Raw genomic sequence first — 18,373 nt, forward strand, 5'->3', positions numbered from 1 at the left:
TATATATATATGTATTAGATAGATAAAAGAAAAACCTGCAATTAATGTGCCACGTACAGTATAATCACAGAGAGACAGGTTAGAATAGAATAGATATATACACATAGAGTAGCTAGTTATACAGTAGGTACGGAAAGTATTCAGACCCCTATAACATTTTTCACTCTTTGTTTCATTGCAGCCATTTAGTAAATTCAAAAAAGTTCATTTTTTACTCATTAATGTACACTGTGCACTCCATCTTGACTTAAAAAAACAGAAATGTAGAAATTTATGTAAATTTATCAAAAAAGAAAAACTGAAATATCACATGGTCACTCATAACTAAGCAGTCAGATACTTTGCTCAGTATTGAGTAGAAGCACCCTTTTGAGCTAGTACAGCCATGAGTCTTCTTGGAAATGAAGCAACAAGTTTTTCACACCTGGATTTGGGGATCCTCTGCCATTCCTCCTTGCAGATCCTCTTCAGTTCCATCAGGTTGGATGGTGAATGTTGGTGGACAGCCATTTTCAGGTCTCTCCAGAGATGCTCAATTGGGTTTAGGTCAGGGCTCTGGATGCGCCAGTCAAGAATGGTCACAGAGTTGTTCTGAATCCACTCCTTTGTTATTTTAGCTGTGTGCTTAGGGTAATTGTCTGAGGTCCAGAGCACTTGGCCGCATTCATGTTTCCTTCAATTGCAACCAGTCGTCTGGTCCCTGCAGCTGAAAAACACCACATACCATGATGCTGCCACCATCATGTTTCACTGTTGGGATTGTATTGGGCAGGTGATGAGTAGTGCCTGGTTTCCTCCACACATTCTGTTTAAAATTATCACCAAAAAGTTCTATCTACATCTGATCAGACCAGAGAAACTTATTTCTCATAGTGTGGGAGTCCATGTGTTTTTTAACAAACTCTATGCAAGCTTTCATATGTCTGGCACTGAGAGGCTTCCGTCGGGCCATTCTGCCATAAAGGCCCGACTGGTGGAGAGGTGCAGTGACAGTTTACTTTGTGGAACTTTCTCCCATCTCCCTACTGCATCTATGGAGTTCAGCCACAGTGATCTTGGGGGTCTTCTTTACCTCTCTCACCAAGGCTCTTCTCCCACGATTGCTCAGTTTGGCTGGACAGCCAGGTCTATGAAGACTTCTGGTGTAACGGGGGCCAGGGTGGTAGTCATGGCAAGGGGCTGCTGCTGCTTTCTCACACCCCGACGCTCCACTACATAGTTAAAATGCACATTTTGCTGTGTGCACAAGGTGTCTCACCCACCTGTGGGCCAATGCTCTTCTCAGACTGCAGAGTTCCCACTTCTTTCATCAACACCCACATATTTCCAGAGTCCAAGTTAATTTTCAATAAAATTTTACTTAACTCATTCATCTTCACAACAGAGTCCAATGACCTTCAAATGACATGGAAGCTTGTTTCTCTAAGCTCTCCCTGGTCCAACAGCGTGAAATCTGGTTCCAAGGTCTCCAGTACCACAGCTGTCTGAGTAGCTGATCTAGCTTGTCCTAGGTGCTCCCCGTCCACTTTCCCCATCTTGGGCGAAATTACAGGATACCGCTGCCAATCCTTCTCGGACCATAAGTCCCGGATGTCACTGGAGTGACCCATAAGCCTAGCCGCTTTCACTCTCAGGCTGCCCAATTCCACTTGTCTTCCGAAGTCAGATCCCATATGTACTTTTCTAACTTCAGTCTTTCCTTCACTGTATCCAGCCCTCAACCCCTCACTGTTGTTCTTGCTATATCCAACTCCCTGTAACAACTAACTACCTCAGAGAGAACTTCTCCTAACCTCTGGTTAACTCCTCCCATACTATCTTACTACTGGTTAACTACCTTACCTTATCTTAATCTGACATCTAAATCTGACTCTATAGTGCCCCCCTTAAGTCTAACCCGCAACTACCAATGTTGACCTAACTCCAACACTAGATGTCCCTATTCTTGTCCCTAACATACACAGATATAAACACAGGTACATCAGTTCACATCAAGACATTGCCAGCTCTTATCATATTATACAGTGTACACAATGAACATTCAAAACGTACCCAGTTTCATTAGACAGGTGTGCACAGGAATGCAGGGCCCAAAGCAGCCACCTGCACACCCCTACACTGGTGGTCCCAAACTTCTTCCATTTAAGGATTATGGAGGCCACTGTGCTTTTAGGAACCTTGAGTACTGCAGAAATTCTTTTGTAACCTTGGCCAGATCTGTGCCTTGCCACAATTCAATCTGTGAACTCCTTGGCCAGTTCCTTTGACCCCATGATTCTCATTTGGTCTGACATGCACTGTGACCTGTGAGGTCTTATATAGACAGGTGTGCGCCTTTACAAATCAAGTCCTATCAGTTTAATTAAACACAGCTGGAGTTCAATGAAGGAGTAGAACCATCTCAAGGAGGATCACAAGGAAATGGACAGCATGTTACTTAAATATGAATGTCTGAGCAAAGGGTCTGAATACTTATGACCATGTGATATTTCAGTTTTTATTTTTTAATAAATATGCAAAAATTTCTACATTTCTGTTTTTTTTTCAGTTAAAGTGGGGTGCAAAGTGTACAATAATGAGAAAAAAAAATGCACTTCTTTGAATTTACCAAATGGCTGCAATAAAACAAAGAGTGAAAAATTTAAAGGGGTCTGAATACTTTCTGTACCCACTGTATAGATGTCAGTGACACACACACATATATATGTATATACTGTATATTACATAGATAGATAGATGAAAATGGCATCATGCAACCATGTAGCCTGCCATCTAGATGTAGCAGAGCTAGACCCATTGTGGAACAAATGGATTAAGTGTATCTCTGTGGAAAGGTGAGGAATACTGTTGTTTGTATTTTTTACCTCTTTTGCAGATGACAAGGGTATCAGGGGAATGGGAAAGGTAGTAAGTATGGTTTAATTAAGAATATTAAAAAGGAGTCTGTGTCATTCTTTCAGTTAAAGGATTTTTTTCTGGGTATCTGTGTTTTCTTACAATGTGACTATGGGGTTAATAATGGGGGTGTCTTATTAATGCCTCTCCATTACTAACCTTGGGCGTCATGTCACCTGACAATACAAAGGTGACATCAACCCCCCAACTATCACCCCAATTGTCACCGCTACAGGGCAAGTGGGAAGAGCGAGGCTAAGTGCCAGAATTGGCATATCTTAGAGATGCACCTTTTCTGGGGCAGCTGAGAGCTGAAGTCTTTAGCCTGGGGGGCCAGTATCCATGGCCCCTTCCTAGCTATTAATATCAGCCTGCAGCTGACTGCATAGCCTTTGCTGGTAATTAATTATAAGGGGACCCAACGTCTTTTTTTTATGGTCCCCAATTTTAAAAGCTAGTAAAGGCTAAGTATACAATTGTGAGCTGATATTATGAGAACAAAACCAGGTAGCATGATTTGTACAGAGGCTAACAGTGCCAAGTGGCACACAGAAGACTGGAAAAAGGGGACTCAAGCTCCATATAAGCATAAAAAATAGGAGGACATGTAAAATAGCAAGAAGTTTATTCACATCATATTAATAGCATCATGTCTAAAAGTAGTGCAAAATAGGTACAAAAAAATTACATAGTAATAGACACACAAAAGAAAACAAAAAATAGGAACAATGGGTGTAGGTGTCACAAGGCACAGTGTCAGTATGAAAAATGTAAATCAATAGGCACATATAACCTCCAATATAATGCATAATATTCAAGCCCTAAAAAAGAGGGGACCATATGTATGGTATAGCGGGAGGGGGCAAAATGGCCTAAATACTGCAGCAAACACTGTGCTGAAAGTGAGAACCATGGAAAAAGGCCCCAAAGAAGCAATGGTGTGCCATACCAAAGAAAGTATCAGGAAAAAGTCCCGGCAGTGGACCGACCCATATTGCATCAAAAGTGACCCATAATAAAGTGGTGATAGTGCAAGACGGTGCTTACCAGTGAGGACCAGGTATGGGGCACCAGAGAGGATCAGTAAAGGACCCTCCCGACGCACGTTTTGCCCAGCGTCCGACGGCTTTCTCAAGGGGATGTGTTGCCTGGAAGATAAATCTGCCTCCAAAGCTTATTTTAAATAAAAGAGGGATTTTCCAGTGTGATGTATAACTAACACAGAACAAGAGAAATGAAATTTGATTTCTTGCAAACACAATCTCCTGCCAAGGAGTGTGATGGTGATGGGGACACTGTGTGGATGACATAGTACACATCATCCTCATGAAGCAGGGAAGGAGGACAGTGATTGCAAGAAGAGAGGATTTATGGCCATAGGACCAGATCACATCATAGGTGACTATAATTAGTTATTTTTGAGTGATGCAGAGCATAGTAACATAGTTAGTAAGTCCGAAAAAAGACATTAGTCCACCCAGTTCAGCCTATAAAATTCTGTCAGAATAAATCCCCAGATCTACGTCCTTCTAAAGAACCTAACAATAACTGTAAGATACAATATTGTTACGCTCCAGTAAGACATCCAGGCCTCTCTTGAACTCTTCAACTGAGTTCACCATCACCACCTCCTCAGGCAGGGAATTCAAGATTCTCACTGCCCTAACAGTAAAGAATCCTCTTCTATGTTGGTGGAAAAACCTTCTCTCCTCCAGACACAGAGAATGCCCCCTTGTGACCATCACCTTCCTTGGTATAAACAGTTCCTCGGAGAGATATTTGTATTGTCCCCTTATATACTTATACATGGTTATTAGATCACCCCTCAGTCGTCTTTTTTCTAGACTAAATAATCCTAATTTTGCTAATCTCTCTGGGTATTGTAGTTCCCCCCATCCCCTTTATTAATTTTGTTGCCCTCCTTTGTACCTGCTCTAGTTCTATTATATCCTTCCTGAGCACCGGTGCCCAAAACTGTACACAGTACTCCATGTGCAGTCTAACCAGAGATTTGTACAGAGGCAGTATAATGCTCTCATCATGTGTATCCAGACCTCTTTCAATGCACCCCATGATTCTGCTTGCCTTGGCAGCCGCTGCCTGGCACTGACTGCTCCAGGTAAGTTTATCATTAACTAGGATCCCCAAGTCCTTCTCCATGTCAGATTTACCCAGTGGTTTACCGTTCAGTGTGTAATGGTGATATTGATTCCTTCTTCCCATGTGTATAATCTTACATTTATCATTGTTAAACTGCATCTGCCACCTTTCGGCCCAAGTTCCCAACTTATCCAGGTCCATCTGTAGCAGAGTACTATCTTCTCTTGTATTGACTGCTTTACATTGTTTTGTATCATCTGCAAATATCGATATTTTACTGTGCGAACCTTCTACCAGATCGTTAATAAATATGTTGAAGAGAATAGGTCCCAACACCGACCCCTGCGGTACCCCACTGGTCACGGCGACCCAGTTAAAGAATATACCATTTATAACCATCCTCTGCTTTCTATCACTAAGCCAGTTACTTACCCATTTACACACATTTTCCCCCAGACCCAGCATTCTCATTTTGTGTACCAACCTCTTGTGTGGCACGGTATCAAACGCTTTGGAAAAATCAAGATATACCACATCCAATGACTCACCTTGGTCCAGTCTATAGCTTACCTCTTCATAAAAACTGATTAGATTGGTTTTACAGGAGCGATTCCTCATAAACCCATGCTGATATGGCATTAAACAGTTATTCTCATTGAGATAATCCAGAATAACATCCCTCAGAAACCCTTCAAATATTTTACCAACAATAGAGGTTAGATTTACTGGCCTATAATTTCCAGGTTCACTTTTAGAGCCCTTTTTGAATATTGGTACCACATTTGCTATGCGCCAGTCCTGTGGAACAGACCCCATCGCTATAGAGTCTCTAAATATAAGAAATAATGGTTTGTCTATTACATTACTTAGTTCTCTTAGTACTCGTGGGTGTATGCCATCCGGACCTGGAGATTTATCTATTTTAATCTTATTTAGCCGGTTTTGCACCTCTTCTTGGGTTAGATTGGTGACCCTTGATATAGGGTTTTCTTTGTCTCTCAGCCTTTCATCTAGCATTTCATTTTCCACTGTGAATACCGTGGAGAAGAAGGTGTTTAATATATTAGCTTTTTCCTCATCATCTACAACCATACTTTCCTCACAATTTTTTAATGGGCCTACACTTTCACTTTTGATTCTTTTACTATTGATATAGTTGAAGAACAGCTTGGGATTAGTTTTACTCACCTTAGCAATGTGCTTCTCTGTTTCCTTTTTGGCAGCTTTAATTATTTTTTTAGATAAAGAATTTTTCTCCTTAGTTAGTTTTTTAGAGCTTCAACGGGGCCATCCTGCTTTAGTAGTTTAAATGCTTTCTTTTTACTGTTAATTGCCCCTCTTACTTTTTTGTTTAGCCACATTGGGTTTTTCCTATTTCTTGTCCTTTTATTCCCACAAGGTATAAACCGCTTACAGTGCCTATAAAGGATGTTCTTAAACACTTCCCATTTATTTTCTGTATTCTTATTTCTGAGGACATTGTCCCAGTCAACACATTGGTGACATACACTCACTGGCCACTTTATTAGGTACACCTGTCCAACTGTGTGTTAAGACTTAATTTCTAATCAGCCAATCACATGGCGGCAACTCAGTGCATTTAGGCATGTAGACATGGTCAAGACAATCTCCTGCAGTTCAAACCGAGCATCAGTATGGGGAAGAAAGGTGATTTGAGTGCCTTTGAACGTGGCAAGATTGTTGGTGCCAGAAGGGCTGGTCTGAGTATTTCAGAAACTGCTGATCTACTGGGATTTTCACGCACAACCATCTCTAGGGTTTACAGAGAATGGTCCGAAAAAGAAAAAAAATCCAGTGAGCGGCAGTTCTGTGGCCGGAAATGCCTTGTTGATGCCAGAGGTCAGAGGAGAATGGGCATACTGGTTCGAGCTGATAGAAAGGCAACAGTGACTCAAATTGCCACCCGTTACAACCAAGGTAGGCAGAAGAGCATCTCTGAACGCACAGTGCGTCGAACTTTGAGGCAGATGGGCTACAGCAGCAGAAGACCACACTGGGTACCACTCCTCTCAGCTAAGAACAGGCATCTGATGGCTACTTTCAGCAGGATAATGCGCCATGTCATAAAGCTCGAATCATCTCAGATTGGTTTCTTGAACATGACAATGAGTTCACTGTACTCAAATGGCCTCCTCAGTCACCAGATCTCAATCCAATAGAGCATCTTTGGGATGTGGTGGAATGGGAGATTCGCATCAGGGATGTGCAGCCGACAAATCTGCGCCAACTGTGTGATGCCATCATGTCAATATGGTCCAAAATCTCTGAGGAATGCTTCCAGCACCTTGTTGAATCTCTGCCACGAAGAATTGAGGCAGTTCTGAAGGCAAAAGGGGGTCCAACCCGTTACTAGCATGGTGTACCTAATAAAGTGGCCAGTGAGTGTATATACAGCATAATACAATGTTGAGTATGAGGGCTTACAGGTGCTGGCCCTACTTTTTATGGGAAAAACCTGGTGACAGGTTCCCTTTAAGGGTGACATGAACTATTTTTTTCTTAAGTTTTGTATTTGTCAAAAGCAGTAAAATATTAAAAGCAATGTAAATTAGGTATCATTATGATTATGCAAATAACCTGCAGAATAAAGTTTTTGTTGTACAGTAAATTCCATAAGAGAGAAACCCAAGCAACAATGGCACACGTGCGTCTTTTAAGTATTCCACACCATAATTTTTTTTCTAGTTTTTCAGTGCACTTCATGGTAAATTAGATAATGAGACATAAAACTACAACCCCTTGTTGAAAAAAAACAAGCCCTCATATGGAATATGTCAAAAGAAAAATGAAAAATGTTGGTTCTTGGATTATGGCAAGGAAAATTGGGAGCCATGGTGGAATGGAGGTAAATTAAATCTCAGTATAAGGCCGGGATCACACATGCGAGAAACAAGGCCGAGTCTTGTATGTCAATACCCGGCACTGCCGCCGGCACTTGGGAGCGGAGCGTGCAACTCCATGTATTGCTATGCGGCCACACGCTCCGATCCGAGTGCCGGGTATTGACATGCGAGGCGAGGCCGTGTTTCTCGCATGTGTGATCCCGGCCTTACTCTTTACCTGGCACTGTGCAACCACTACTGACAGCATTTGATCTTGTAGTGGTACACCCTTCTGACAATAGTAAAACACACTCGTCAATTTATTAATCCAATTCCAGAAGGAGGAATAACAGAGGGAAAGCAGAATGCTGAGCGATAAGGAAAGATGCACCAGAATTAACTTTTTAATGCTACAATATATTTCAATATGGCACTTTACCTAATAACATTGTGCTCTTCATATTCAGAATTTTATCTGCGGAAGAACTTTGAATAAATAAAAGTTCTTATTATACAGATGATTTATCTTTTGGAATGTTGTACAACTTGTAAATTAAAAAATAACAAAATATGCTTCAGAAGTATAAGATGATGAAACAATCACAGCTTTTGCCCTCACAACCAAATCCTCATCTAATACAATGGAACTTTTGTTACTTTACAAAGCAAATGGAAGATACCAGTACAAATACTGTGACACTGAGGACAGGAATCATCCGGTTATGTAAGAAACAGAAAAGTTCACAGATAAGGCAGTAAATGGGAACTGATGTGCTGTAAATTAGCACTTTGTTTGCCAATGGCAGGTTCGGAAGCCTAGCAAGACTGTGCAGTGTGGTAATGCAAAACAATTGGGTTCAGTATCTTGCTATATATAGTGATGAGCAAGCACTAAAATGCTCGGGTGCTTGTTGTTCGGGTTGAGCAAATTGGAATACTCGGGTACTCGGACAGAACAACGACCCCAATGTAAGTCTATGGGAGACCCAAGCATTTTCTACCGCGATCCCCTCCGGGGGTCCTTTTAAGGTCTAAAAACGTCTGAAAATGATGGAAACACTGCTCAAATGACACGGGGACATCATTGCCCATGGAAGAATTCCTGACTCCTAGTTCACAGCTTTAAACAAGGTTGTCATGAGTTTTATGCCATTTTTAACGGTGCACCAAAAAACATACCAAAACGGATTTTGCTGGGAAATACAGCATGATAAGGAACATCCTTTCCAGGTTAATGACTTGTATATAAGGCAAAATAAATAACCCCAGACCAAAATGTTCCTCCCCCACTTTGGCTATTTTCAGACTCAGCGTTTTTGAAGCGTTTTTCAACTTTGACATTGCTTTCAACCAATACAAATGCATTCACTGGGAAATATCATTGCAACATTGCAACATTTAACAACCCTAGCTGGCCATGTGGTGTGTGACACATAAGGCCTCTTTCACACTTCCGTTTTTGACCATCAGACAGAATCCGCCAGGTTTTGAAAAAAACGGATCCGCCATTTTTTTTTGCGGATCCATTTTTTTTCCCCATTGAGTTGCATTACTGGCGGATCTTGACGGATGGCCATCTGTTGGATCCGTTTTTTTGAGGATCCGCCAAATTTTTTTCGTATGCCGGCATGCTTGGATGGACCTTGCAAAGTTTTTTTGTTGTTGGATCCGCATTTTCAATTGCGCATGCCCGGAGAAAGGAAGTCAGGGAGAAAATTAACCCTGAAATCCTTTCTGGCGGACGAAAAAAATTCTCTCTCTCTCCTTCCCGGCCAGCGGTTCCTTTAAAATTCTTCATTCTGCGGATCCGTCACAAAACGGATCCTGTGGCATCCGTTCACATCAGTTAGGAACGGATCCGCTTTTCCGCCTTTTTGGCGGATTTTAACTGACACAAAAAACTGAAGTGTGAAAGAGGCCTAAGCAGACTCATCTTGTTTCATTTATGAAGGAGGGACTCTTAAAGTCACAGAGCCTATTATTACAGGGGCATCAGGCGGCATTAATCTTCTTAAAGGGCCATTATTAAAAGTGGGTCTCCTAAACTGTTATTGCGTATGCAGTGAGTGAATGGGCTGCCAAGAATTATGAAGCACCACAATACCCCTTTCATGAGAGGTCCAGGAGGGCTTCCAGAAAAAATGTTGCATTGAATGCAAGGCCTGGTTTGCCTCAAAGTTACATGCACCCCAATAAGCTTTTCAAGCCACGTTCCGGGTGTCCACCGGAAGATCCACTTCACATTATTCATTTTGTAATCCACAACTCTTTTCTTATGCATTGACTGAAAGACCTGCCCTGCTGCCAAGTCATATGCATCCCAATAAGTCTTTGAACCCAGGTACTGGATGGGCCCAGGAAAATCCACTTCACATTATTCATTTTGTACTCCCATACTCTTTTCTTATGATTGACAGTAAGGCCTGCCCTGCTACCAAGTCATATGAACCCCAATAACCCCAATCCCCCCTTGGAAGAAACATGGAGGAGGATCACAAAAAATGTCCCATTAAAAAGGAGCGGGCTCTTAGACTTGTAATGCCCATACATTAAGTGTATTGGGCTGACAAACATTTTCCCCTGTGGGGTATACCTCCACCTTTTCCATAACAAGTATTTTATGCCCAGCAAAGCCACCCACCCTTGCTCGGAATTCGACACTGGCTGTAGCAGCATGGAACACGTTAGCGCTGGTGATCAAGTGGCGGCTAATGATGAGGCGTGGAGGAAGGCCTGATTAAAAACTATGCCCAATTTAAAGGAGCGGGTCTCCTAGACTTGGAATTCCCATACACTAAGTGTGTTGACTGATGAACATTTTCCCCTGTGGGGTACACCTCAGCCTATTCCATAACAATTCTTTTACACCCAGCAAAAACACACACCCTTGTTAAGATTTTGACACTGGCTGTAACAGCACGGAGCACGTTAATGCTGGTGATCTAGTGGCGACAGATAATGAGGCGTGGAAGAAGGCCTGATTAAAAACTATGCCCAATTTATAGGAGCGGGTCTCCTAGACTCTGGAAAAGGGGCTTGGTGATGACAGGAATGGGAAGGTGCATGATTAATAACAGCAGTGGCTATGGGAGGTATGAGATCCAGGATACAGCCAACAATGATTCGTCATTTAGCCACCATCAATTACCATAATCGGTTTCATGCCAGTCATAAGATCAGTGTACCAGATGCGCGTGTGAGACTCGCTATAAGAAAAGCCCATCCAAAATATGTTGCCAAACACGCATGTGTCTGTATAAAGGGAAAAGTGCAACATGTTCGTGAGATGCTGAATTATAGAAGGCAGATCAGTGTAGGAGGAAAACCAAACAAATGGATGGATGCTCATGAAAAACTAAGTTTAAAGAGGAGTGCACCGTCCGTAACTATAAACACACCTGTACAACAAGCTTCTTCATCTTCACCCATACATATTACCAATAATATACAAATGTCACAGTCTAAAATTAATTGTCCGAGTGTAACCAACACTGTTAAAGGAATGCCACAACACGTAAATAACCACGACCCTTTGAACCTGATTTCCTCTTTACAATATATGGACGATGATGGTATTGATGACGACTTAGAAAATTTCCACATCCACACAAAAAAGATGAAGATCACAGCTGCAAAAAATGCTCCAAAAAGGCAGTGAATGTCTGGAAAATCATTTTCTCTAGGGCAAAATTTACCTCTTACTAAAATGGTACTGAATGAGGCAAACACAGCTCTCTGGTTTACTCAGCGTGAGATGCTTGACAGATGATGTATTCTGATTTGTCCATGTCCACTTTTTGAAAGCAAGCAGAAAAGAAGGATGATTAGGCAGGAAGACGTGTGATTTTGGTCAGTGAGGTGATATCAGGTACAGATAGGTAGATTTGCGTGTCATTGGCGTAGTGATGATATTGCAAACCGTGCCATTACATCAGCTGTCCTAGGCCGAAGGTGTAGATGGAGAAAAGTAGGGGTCCTAGAACAGAGCCTTGTGGAACAACGAAAGACAGGTGGCGAGGTGATGTGGCAGAGGGAGACAATGAATGTCCCCCTAGCAGTCTTCTTGTTTTTTAAAGACTCTGCCGATAACCCCAAAAAGAACATTTGCACTACCGGCCATGGCCGCATCAGAAGGGGTAGTAAAACTACCAGCCTTAGCACCACCAGCATGATCAGGCACATGGCAGAAAAGCAACAGACTTTGTTGGTTGAACACCAGTCTCCATGAACAGTGTCTGCGGGTGATACCACTGCTTCTTCCGCTGTTATACGTGCAAGCCAATCCCCTGTCCACGGTGCATGCGAAGATGCCTCCTGCCCTGCACATGTCATTGACCACAGTCAAATTGCACCATCAGTTGTCCACACCCTATTCATTGGACCGTAAGTGGAAAGACACAGCCAACGCCCCACAGGCCACAGTACTAAATTCACAAATTTCTCATCAGCTTGCGCTCGAAATGTTGCATTTTAGGCTCGTGGGAAACGGACGCTTTCCGCAACCTGATGGCGGTGACCGTAACAAGGTACTCGGTCCCCACCCGGCACTATTTTTCCTTGTCTGCCGTCATGACATTAGACAAGCAAGCATGTAACATAGTAGCATAGTTATTAAGGTTGAAGGAAGACTTTAAGTCCATCTAGTTCAACCCATATCTTATCTAACTTGCCCTAACATGTTGATCCAGAGGAAGGAAAAAAACCCATGTGGCAAACAGTAAGCTTCACATTGGGGAAAAAAATTCCTTCCCGACTCCGCATACGGCAATCAGACTAGCTCCCTGGATCAACGCAATATTAAGGAAACTAGTGTATATACCCTGTAATATTATACTTTTCAAGAAAGGCATCCAGTCCCTTCTTAAATTTTATTAGGGAATCACTCATTACAACATCATATGGCAGAGAGTTCCATAGTCTCACTGCTCTTACAGTAAAGAATCCGCGTCTATGAGTATACTTAATCCTTCTTTCCCCCAGACGTAGAGGATGCTCCCTTGTCCCCGTCACAGGTCTAAGAGTAAAAAGATCATTAGAAAGGTCTTTGTATTGTCCCCGCATATATTTATACATTGTAAAAAGATCACCTCTAAGCCTTCGATTTTCCAAACTAAATAACCCCAAGTGTAATAACCTGTCTTGGTATTGCAGACCCCCCAGTTCCCTAATAACCTTGGTCGCTCTTCTCTGCACCCGCTCCAGTTCAGCTATGTCTTTCTTATACACCGGAGACCAGAACTGTACACAGTATTCTAAGTGTGGTCGCACTAGTGACTTATATAGAGGTAAAATTATGTTCTCCTCATGAGCATCTATGCCTCCTTTAATGCATCCCATTATTTTATTGCCTTTGCAGCAGCTGTCTGACACTGGCCACTAAATGTGAGTTTGTCGTCCACCCATACACCCAGGTCTTTTTCAGTGACAGTTTTGCCCAGTGTTTTACAATTAAGCACATAATTATACATCTTGTTCGTTCTACCCAAGTACATGACCTTACATTTATCCCCATTAAAGCTCATTTGCCATTTATCAGCCCAAGCTTCTAGTTTACATAAATCCTCCTGTAATGTAAAATTGTCCTCCTCTCTATTGATTACCCTGCAGAGTTTAGTGTCATCTGCAAATATTGAAATTCTACTCTCTAGGCCCACTACAAGGTCATTAATAAATATGTTAAAAAGAAGCGGGCCCAAAACTGACCTCTGTGGTACCCCACTGCTAACCGTGACCCAGTCCGAGTGTGCTCCATTAATAACCACCCTTTGTTTCCTATCCCTGAGCCAGCTCTTAACCCACCTGCGCAAATTTTCCCCTATCCCCATTGTTCTCATTTTATGTATCAACCTTTTGTGTGGCACCGTATCAAAAGCTTTTGAAAAGTCCATGTACACCACGTCCACTGCATTCCCTTGGTCCAGTCCTGAACTTACCTCTTCATAAAAGCTTATCAGATTAGTCTGACAGGAATGGTCCCTTGTAAACCCATGTTGATATTGGGTCATGAGGTTATTCTTCTCCAGATACTCCAGTATAGTATCTCTTGGAAAACCCTCCAGGATTTTACCCACAGTTGAGGTTAAACTTACTGGCCTATAATTTCCAAGTTCAGTTTTTTTCCCCTTTTTGAATATTGGCACCACATTTGCTATATGCCAGTCCTGTGGTACAGACCCTGTTATTATGGAATCTTTAAAAATTAAAAATAATGGTCTATCTATGACTGTGCTTAATTCCTGCAGTACTCGGGGATGTATCCCATCCGGGCCTGGGGATTTGTCAGCTTTAGTGATTTTTAGACGCCGCCGTACTTCCTGCTGGGTTAAGCAGGTGACATTTAATGGAGAATTTAATCCCTGATCATGTTATCCATCATGGGATTTTCTTGTGTAAATACTGTTGAAAAAAAAGTCATTTAGCATATTGGCTTTTTCCTCATCCTCATCCACCATTTCACCAAGACTATTTTTAAGGGGGCCAACACGATCATTTTTTAGCTTCTTACTATTTATGTAGTTAAAAAATATTTTGGGATTGTTTTTACTTTCTCTGGCAATGAGTCTCTTAGTCTCAATCTTTGCTGTCTTGATTTGCTTTTTACAGAATTTATTTAATTTTCTGTATTTATTTAATGCCTCATCACTACCTACTTGCTTTAATTCGCTAAATGCTTTATTTTTATCTCTTATTGCACCCTTTATAGCTTTATTTAGCCATAGTGGTTTCCTCCTATTTCTAGCATGTTTATTCCCATACGGTATATATTGTGCACAGGTTCTATTCAGGATGCTAATAAACGTCTCCCATTTTCTTTGTGTATTTTTATGTCTCAGGATATCGTCCCAGTTAATTGCACCAAGATCATCTCTCATCTGTTGGAAATTTGCCTTCCTGAAGTTTAGTGTCCTTGTAACCCCTCTACTACACATCTAATTAAAGGATACATGAAATCTTATTAATTTGTGATCACTATTACCCAAGTGACCCTCAACTCTTACATTTGATATGCGGTCTGGTCTGTTGGTTAATATTAGGTCTAGCAGTGCCCCCCTCTTGTTGGGTCCTGAACCAGTTGTGAAAGGTAATTGTCTCTCATAGTTGTCAAAAACCTATTACCTTTGCTGGAACTGCAGGTTTCGGTTCCCCAATGTATTTCAGGGTAGTTGAAGTCCCCCATAATAATGACTTTTCCTTGAGTCGCAGCTTCATCTATTTGCTTTATGAGGATATTCTCTGTTGCTTCCATTATTTTTGGAGACTTATAACAAACCCCTATCAGTAATTTATTATTTTTCCCCCCTCCCCTTATCTCTACCCACAGGGACTCTACATTTTCATTAGATTCATATATATTATCACGAAGGATGGGTTTTAAGGATGATTTTACATATAAACACACGGCTCCCCCTCGCTTATTTGTTTGGTCATTTCTGAACAGACTATAGCCCTGTAAATTAACCGCCCAGTCATGGCTCTCGTCCAGCCATGTCTCAGATATCCCTATCATGTCATAATTATGTTCCAACAACATTAACTCCAATTCCTCCATCTTGTTGGCAAGGCTTCTGGCATTAGTATACATTCACTTTATGTATCTCTCTGTACCTCTATTCTTTCTTAAATTATTAACTGTTCTAACCCCACCCCCCATGCCACCCCCACCCCCAATTTCATTATTTGTGCCCATGTCTCTATCTGCACTGTCTTCCCCTCCTATAAAAGGAATACCCCCCGTCCCTAGTTTAACACTCCTCCAACCTTCTAGCCATTTTCTCCCCCAGCACAGCTGCACCCTCCCCATTGAGGTGCAGCCCGTCCCTAGCGTAGAACCTGTAGCCAACTGAGAAGTCGGCCCAGTTCTGCAGGAACCCAAACCCCTCCTTCCTACACCAATTCCTGAGACACTTATTAACCTCCCTAATCTCCCATTGCCTCTCTAGCGTGACACGTGGTACAGGAAGTATTTCCGAAAATACCACATTGGAGGTCCTTGCTTTAAGTTTACAGCCTAATTCCCTGAAATCATCACTAAGGACCTTCCACCTACCTCTAACTTTGTCATTTGTGCCAATGTGCACCATGACCGCTGGATCCTCACCAGCCCCTCCCAGTAATCTGTCAACCCGATCAGCGATGTGTCGGACTCGAGCGCCAGGTAGGCAGCACACCATTCGATGCTCCCTGTTTTTGTGACAGATTGCCCTATCTGTTCCCCTAATAATTGAGTCTCCCACTACCAGAACCTGTCTGGCCTGCCCTGCTCTCCTATTTCCCCCCTTACTGGAGCAGACACTCCTCTGGCTTTCAGAGGACATGCCTTGCTGCAGTAGTGCTACCCCTGCACTGACACTCCCCTCATCTGCCAAATTAGCAAACTTATTGGGGTGTGCCAGATCAGGACTAGCCTCCCTGGTGCTCCTACCCCGCCTTCTAACTGTCACCCAGCTAGCTGCTTCATTGTCCTGCAGCTCCAACCTAGCATCCCCCCCTCATCTATCCCATTGAGCGTCTTCTCAGTGAGCAGAAGACTCCTTTCCATATTGTCTATGGATCTCAGGTTTGCCAGCTGCACATTTAGATCCAGTATCTGGGCTTCCAAATGTACAACGTGCTCACATCTCGCACAGCGGTATGCACCCTCGACCGGCTGTTCAAGGATTTCATACATGCGGCAAGACGTGCACTTGATGGCATTGGCAATAGTGGAGCACATCATAATGGGGATTACACCAGACAAAAAGATAAGCAAAAATAAATAAAAAGTATTAATAAAATATAACAGCAATTCAGTAATACCTCCCTTGGAAACTCCCTGAATCCAAAGCCACTGAATCACAAGTCACACACTTACCACAGTTCGCACTTACGCTCAAGTCACACTCAGCTCGTTCACACTCGCTCAGGCAGAAGATTTAAAAGATTTTTTTTTCCCTTTTACCAGCACACCACTCTGCTGCTCAATGCACTTCCAAAAGGAGTTGAGCCCCAACCAGCTGCCCCTTATAAACCCTTAATTATGAACTCCCACCCTTAATTAACTCCTTGTGAATATACAGTGGGGAAAAAAAGTATTTAGTCAGTCAGCAATAGTGCAAGTTCCACCACTTAAAAAGATGAGAGGCGTCTGTAATTTACATCATAGGTAGACCTTAACTATGGGAGACAAACTGAGAAAAAAAAATACAGAAAATCACATTGTCTGGTTTTTTTTTCATTTTATTTGCATATTATGGTGGAAAATAAGTATTTGGTCAGAAACAAAATTTCATCTCAATACTTTGTGATATATCCTTTGTTGGCAATGACAGAGGTCAAACGTTTTCTGTAAGTCTTCACAAGGTTGCCACACACTGTTGTTGGTATGTTGGCCCATTCCTCCATGCAGATCTCCTCTAGAGCAGTGATGTTTTTGGCTTTTCGCTTGGCAACACGGACTTTCAACTCCCTCCAAAGGTTTTCTATAGGGTTGAGATCTGGAGACTGGCTAGGCCACTCCAGGACCTTGAAATGCTTCTTATGAAGCCACTCCTTCGTTGCCCTAGCGGTGTGCTTTGGATCATTGTCATGTTGAAAGACCCAGCCACGTTTCATCTTCAATGCCCTTGCTGGTGGAAGGAGGTTTGCACTCAAAATCTCACAATACATGGCCCCATTCATTCTTTCATGTACCCGGATCAGTCATCCTGGCCCCTTTGCAGAGAAACAGCCCCAAAGCATGATGTTTCCGCCACCATGCTTTACAGTAGGTATGGTGTTTGATGGATGCAACTCAGTATTCTTTTTCCTCCAAACACGACAAGTTGTGTTTCTACCAAACAGTTCCAGTTTGGTTTCATCAGACCATAGGACATTCTCCCAAAACTCCTCTGGATCATCCAAATGCTCTCTAGCAAACTTCAGACGGGCCCGGACATGTACAGGCTTAAGCAGTGGGACACGTCTGGCACTGCAGGATCTGAGTCCATGGTGGCGTAGTGTGTTTCTTATGGTAGGCCGTGTTACATTGGTCCCAGCTCTCTGCAGTTCATTCACTAGGTCCCCCCGCGTGGTTCTGGGATTTTTTCTCACCGTTCTTGTGATCATTCTGACCCCACGGGGTGGGATTTTGTTTGGAGCACCAGATCGAGGGAGATTATCAGTGGTCTTGTAAGTCTTCCATTTTCTAATTAATGCTCCCACAGTTGATTTCTTCACTCCAAGCTGGTTGGCTATTGCAGATTCAGTCTTCCCAGCCTGGTGCAGGGCTACAATTTTGTTTCTGGTGTCCTTTGACAGCTCTTTGGTCTTCACCATAGTGGAGTTTGGAGTCAGACTGTTTGAGGGTGTGCACAGGTGTCTTTTTATACTGATAACAAGTTTAAACAGGTGCCATTACTACAGGTAATGAGTGGAGGAAAGAGGAGACTCTTAAAGAAGAAGTTACAGGTCTGTGAGAGCCAGAAAACTTGATTGCTTGTTTCTGACAAAATACTTATTTTCCACCATAATATGCAAATAAAAGGAAAAAAAAAACAGACAATGTGATTTTCTGGATT

At 42.4% G+C, this 18,373-nt stretch overlaps 1 long non-coding RNA gene across 1 annotated transcript in view; it reads right to left on the reverse strand.

The window, feature by feature from the left end:
• The window catches only part of LOC141090277 (uncharacterized), a 276,063-nt gene that overhangs the window by 78,707 nt on the left and 178,983 nt on the right, over positions 1–18,373 (reverse strand). The gene's annotated exons all lie outside the window — the stretch shown is intronic.

The sequence above is a fragment of the Dendrobates tinctorius genome, unplaced genomic scaffold, assembly GCF_039654945.1.
Source record: "Dendrobates tinctorius isolate UK_male_01 unplaced genomic scaffold, ASM3965494v1 ptg000048l, whole genome shotgun sequence".
Classification (NCBI taxonomy): Eukaryota; Metazoa; Chordata; class Amphibia; order Anura; family Dendrobatidae; genus Dendrobates; species Dendrobates tinctorius.